The sequence below is a fragment of the Salvia miltiorrhiza genome, chromosome 7 (assembly GCF_028751815.1).
Source record: "Salvia miltiorrhiza cultivar Shanhuang (shh) chromosome 7, IMPLAD_Smil_shh, whole genome shotgun sequence".
Taxonomy (NCBI): domain Eukaryota; kingdom Viridiplantae; phylum Streptophyta; class Magnoliopsida; order Lamiales; family Lamiaceae; genus Salvia; species Salvia miltiorrhiza.
Window position 1 is genome coordinate 15,384,679 of NC_080393.1, and position 6,337 is coordinate 15,391,015.

The window sequence follows — 6,337 nt, forward strand, 5'->3', positions numbered from 1 at the left end:
ATCCGGGCGTTCACCTCCACTTGGGCAAGTAGTTCCGATTGGGTTGAGCCCGATTGGTTTGGGGCATCGTTCATGTCGTGGCATTCGTTTGGAGTACTCATAGTGTGACTTGGGCACGGCTTATCGGAATTCCTTGATTGCTAGGGCCCCACGGTGAGCGCCAAATTGTGGGGAGTGAATCCAACAATTACGGAAGCGACGTCAGTAACGTCTGAATCGATGGGCACTAGCAACCTGAAACCACAAGCAACGTTAGAGCCCTCCGAAGAGCACCGGTGGGGGTGTCGATGGAAGGACCTCCGACGCTCAAGTCAGTGAATGAATATGAGTATTTATTGTAAACAACGCAACTGAAATAAATAAATGGTAAAAAGAAGACAGTAATAAGTGATGTATCCGGGAGATCGGGATATCCCGGAAGTTGAATGAAAGCTAATGAGCGGTGTGGAATAAGGGACGACGGACGTCCGGGCTAGCGGGGCTAGCGGGGCGATCGGATCCCTAGAGGGTTGTGAGCGTGGAGGCGGAACAGAAGAGCGGAGAGAGCACCAGATTGAGAGATTATAAGTATAAGAATGAATGTCAATGACGACATCCCTCGATTGTGTTAGTGAAGTAGAATATATAGGTTATGGGCCTGCAGGGAGACGGCTAGGGTTAGGGTTTACTGGAATGCTCCTTGAAACCCTAACGGTTCCGACTTCTTCGGAGTCCACTTGCCGTAACCCTCGTTTGACCTAGTCAGCCACATTGACTAGGTTTTCGTAAGCTTATAATCCAGTTTGTATACTTTCGTGTTGAAATGTTTACTATGGCGTTGCTGCCAGAGCAGAGGGATCACGCCTCTGCCGGAGCAAAGAGATCACGCTGCTGCCAAAGCAAAGGGATCGCGCCTCTGCCAGAGCAAAGGGATCATGTCGCTGCCAGAGCAGAGAGATCGCACCTCTGCCAGAGCAGATGGATCGCGCCTCTGCCGGAGCAGAGAAATCATGCCGCTGCCAAAGCAGAGAGATCGTGCCTCTGCCAGAGTAGAGGGATCATGCCGTTGCCCGAACAAAGGGATCGTGATTCCTCTGGCGAGGACTTCGTTGATTCCTCTGGCGAGGGTTTCGCTGATTCCTCTGGCGAGGACTTCGCTGACTCCTCTGGTCAGTCGGATTTTATCCACTACAGGCATTAACCCTTAAGGGCTTGACCAACACACGCACACCTTTCCAAATCTATATTTATATCTATATATAAAAGTATTATCCAAGTGCAAAAATAAAAATCCCTACCACAACTTCTTCCATGTCACCTAGGGATGGCAATCGGGTACGACGGGTATGGATAGTGACTATCCATACCCATATCCACGAACTAAATGGATAGTGATTTTTAACCACAAAACTATCCATGGATATCAAATGATATCCAAACCCGCTATCCGCGGATACCCGCTACCCGTCGAGTATCCGCGAACCCGTTATCCGGAGGGTATCCGTCACCCGCTATCCGTCGAATACCCGCCACCTACTATCCGCCGCATACCCATGAAACAGTATTTAAATATAAATTTATAACAAATTTAATAGAAAAAATAAATCAACACAAATAACATAGTTCAAATTAGGGGTGAGCAAAAAATCCGAAACCGAATAACCGAACCGATCCAAACCGAAATTTTAAAATATGGTTCGGTTTTTTCGGTTTTTCGGTTTTTCGGTTCGGTTCGGTTTTTTTTCCATAAAACTTCGGTTTTTCGGTTCGATTCGGTTCGAATTTTTTAAAACCGAACAAAACTGAAAAACCGAATTATATTTATAATATATATATAAATATATATATATATAATATTTTAATTATAATTTTATAATATCTAACTTCTAATATTTTTTTAATTTTATAGTTTTTTTTTGGAATTTTCGGTTTTTTTTCGAAAATTTCGGTGTTTTCGGTTTTTTTTCGAAAATTTCGGTTTTCTTCGGATTAATTCGGTTTTTCGGTTCGGTTCGGTTTTAATTATAAAAATTTCGGTTAATTCGGTTCGGTTTGTTCGGTTAATTCGGTTCGGTTCGGTTTTTTTTTTAAACCGAACTAAAATATGGTTTGGTTTGGTTTTAGCAAAAACCGAACCATATAACCGAATGCTCACCCCTAGTTCAAATCCACATGTTGAAATCCACAAAGAACAATGTTTAAATTCAAATTCATCAACTAAAATATAAAATCCAACAAAATTCTATAATTGCTCAACAAAATTCAAATTTAAATTAGACTATTAGAGTTTGAACCTTAGTTCAGTTTCTGTTTGTGCCTATTTTAAGATATAATATGCTAGCTCATAATCTCAAAATATATATTCAAAGCCCATATTTTATGAAAATTTTTGTGGATATTTGACGGGTAATTCACGGGTAATTGATGGATAATTGACGGGTATTTTTCACGGGTAAACGGGTTTCGCGGGTATGGATAGTAAGTATCCAAACTCATACCCACGAACTAAATGGATAGTGAATTGCAACCACGAAACTATCTGTGGATATCAAATGGTATCTAAACTCACCCTAATAGGTTCGGATTTTCGCGGATATCCGTTACCCACGGGTAGATTGTCATCCCTAATGTCACCAATTACCATCACTTAATTCTCTTTTCCTTTCAATTCTTTTTCTTCTTCTTAAAATCGTATAAATTAGTTATTAAAAAAAATATAATACATCCATCTTAATAATATGTGGTATGAACTTTAATTTCGACGCTGACAATATTATGCACATCTCTTTAAAACAAGTTTAATGAATAAAAGATATGAATGAGGGGTGTGCATGTGTTAGCTAAGCGGTAAGGGGTTAATGCTTGGGGCCAAAGGTCTTAGGTTCGAGTCCCCTGTGGTGCGACCTTTATATTTCTTTATTTAACATTGTTAATTTATATATATAAAAAAAGATATGAATGAGGGCAAAGAGTCAAATTTGATGAAGGGAAACTATCAAAAAAGAAACGTTCTATCGAAGAGTCAACCTTCATGATAGCCCCGTTGTGGTCAACCTTGACTGGTCAGTTCAATCGAAGTTAGCCTTGACTGATCAACCCTACCAAAGTCAGCCTTGACTGGTCAGCCCTACCAATGTCAATTTTGACTAATCAACTCTACTAATGTCATCATTGACGGGGTAAGCTATATCAAGTATCACTCTTGACAAATCAACTTAGTGTCAACCTTTGGGCCCAATTGACCTAACGAATGAGTTTTTAAAGTTAGGTTTTCTTTGTAAACTATAAATAGGACTTTCACTTGTAAACTGTCACGACCGGCCTTAATTAGAGATAATTAATCCGGGAAATCGTGACTAGGGAAGGGATTTAAGAAGCGGGGTTTAGAAAGGGCACATTTGACTCATTCATAACTCGATTATAGACATTAATATCTAGCATTAATTCTTGAAATAAAATTTAAGACATTGAAGCATTGACGCATATAATTAAAAAAAATACTCGATGAACCCGAGTAAGCATTAGATATTTCTTTGAAGAGTAATTGGCATATAGTTATAGACTTGACTAAATCATAATCAGTGTTTGCAGCGGAAGGCAAGACTGAGATACATGTATGCAGACACATATCCTTTCTGAGCCTATTCTAAGTTCGACAAAAGCTCCACTCAGCAACACTTCATCGTTCATCACAGCTCAACCTGCACATTCATAAACATATGCAGGGCTAAGTACAAAAGTACTTAGTGGGCAGTTGCCAAAAACTAAATTATAAGCTTAACATTTTATCATCAACCACAGCATCATATAAGCGACATGAATCTTCTTTCAAGTTCTTTGCATACTATCATTTTCAAATTCATAAATAGCGTAAGTGCATTCCTCATCATCAAAAGTCATATCAATAAGCATCGTGTCGTGAGGAAGATCCTCAACGAACACAGGCATCGCGCCGTGAGGGAGGCCTCCCTCAGCGGACACGGCATCGTACTGTTGAGGGAGGCCTCCCCCAACAGACGCTAGCATCGTACCATTGAGGGAGGCCTCCCTCAACGGACGTTTGACCGGCCAACCCTCTCATTGACTCACGGTCGCGTTGCATATATAAATATATATCCTGACAAGATAGCTATCCGCTCAGGAATCGATTTCGTTAACATCATCACATAAGCATTAGATAATAAGCATAAAGCATTAAAGCGTAACTCACATAGGCGTTAAATAATAAGCGTAAAGCATTAAAGCGTAACAAAGCGTGAACCACATAGGCGCGTAACAAAGCGTAACTCACTTAAGCGTAAATCACTTAAAAGCGTAACAAAGCATAAATAATAAATAATAAAAATTTAAGTCGTAATTAAGCGTAAATAGCATAGCGTATATTATTAAAGCGTGACAAGCGTAGATAATAAAAAGAAATAAAGTTTTAACTCATTTAAGCATAATAAAGTAAATAGCATAGTGTAAATTATTAAAGCGTAACAAAGCATAAATTACATAGGCGTAAATAGTATAAACAGCATAGCGTAAATCATTTAGCGTGAAGCATAATAAAGCTTAACTCATTTAGGCATAATAAAGCATAAAACTTGCATAGTTCTTTAATAGCATTTTATCTTACGCGTAACAAATTGCCCACCTGATAGCAAGGTTTTGCTAAGGTACTGTGACTCCTTGAGTAATTCTTACTCTCGCGTTTGACCTTAATCACGAGAATATAAAATAAGACATTGGCTCGAAAAAAAATTCTCAATTAATGAGAAAGCGTAATTTAACTGTGCATGAATCTTGTATGCATGAACTAATCTTCTGAGCGATAATCGGGAATTCTACTATTAATCCTCGTTAATAGATTTAGCTAATTCTCGTCTAGCGTGGTCGAATAGAACTTTAAAATCCTTAATATGAATTATTTTGAATCATTTCATCTCAACAAAACTGTAGAGACTCAACTTCAACTAATAAACTGCTTTGACTCCGAACTCATATGGAGTCTAATTTTATATCAATAGAAACCTCTTTGAGTCTAGTTTAATTGAAAAAAAAGTATGTTGAAACACTCCAAGTAGTTTAAGAGATATAGCGATTTTCCCATCGCCTACCAGATTCGGCAGTTTCTGCCAACTGAAAGTCCAGATTTTTGAAAAATAGCAAACGTTACCGGAATGACCTAAAATTGTATATGCAGTTATCTAACACATATATCGTTATACAATAAAAATTTGAGAGCTAAATATCAACATATGGTTACTGAAATAATTAACCTAATCATCTTCCTCATGACAGTTTCAGCAGATACTGGCAGTAGACATCTTGAATTTTAAAAGGGTAGTAAACAAAGTTCAAATGACATGAAACTTTGTACGAATATTCACCACACTCCCATCTATACCCCAGAAATTTCCCATAATATAATAGAAACGGGAATGCATCGAAATAAGGGCGTCAACTTACCCCTGTCCAAGTGAGCACTAATGGAAGTTGTTCACCGGGGTTTTTCTGGTCGTCGTTCCGCGATGGTGTTTAGCCGCGAAGGTCTACGACTTAGTCTTCCTCGTGCGAGGTAGATCAGGCTACACAACGGTGGTTTCTCGATCCTTTTTCTTCGTAAGGATAGTGAGAAACGAAGGCCGTAAGTTGGCCGGTGGCTAAGTCGGGAATTCGACGTTGGCCTCCGAAGGATATTGCGGCCTTTGGTCAGGCAAATACAAAGAAGGCTTCGGCCTTTCGATTGTTGGATTTGGTAGCCTGAAGATGGAGGAACAAGTACACGTTCCTGGTTCACGGCCTAGTGGCTGGTCGGCGAAGAAACGGGCCGACGAAGGGAGCTCACTTGAGCTTAAGAAGTATGCAAAGTTGTGTTTTGAAGCTTGTTGGCTTCACTTTCTCTGCACGGGTGTGGTTCTTGCTAGAGTGGAGTGAGCTGTGTGTTAACTGATATGCTATGTATTTATAAGTGGATTCCGTAGACAATGGAAATTATGAAGGTTGAAATTTGTGTAGGGAGTAGGAGAAGATTACTGTAGAATCTTTGAAGATTTTGGATTGCAGACGATGGAAATCTGCAGCTTTTGAAAATTGTGGATATTGGCGTGATTTTCTACTGCCATCTTTGAAAATTTTGTTTCTTTCGTGATCTTCTTTTCCTCATATCTTGACTTTTTGGATTGCATGGAATATATTGCAACTTTGAAAAAATTGTTGCAGTATGATGTTGCGTTGAAGGAGAAGGTGGAATAGTGTAGGAATAGTGTAGGAATAGTGTAGGAGCGTAGGGAGTGTGAAAGAAAAATGATGATTGTAAGTAAATAGAATTGAGGTGACTAATAAAAATCTCCTGCCTTGATTAATTAATCAA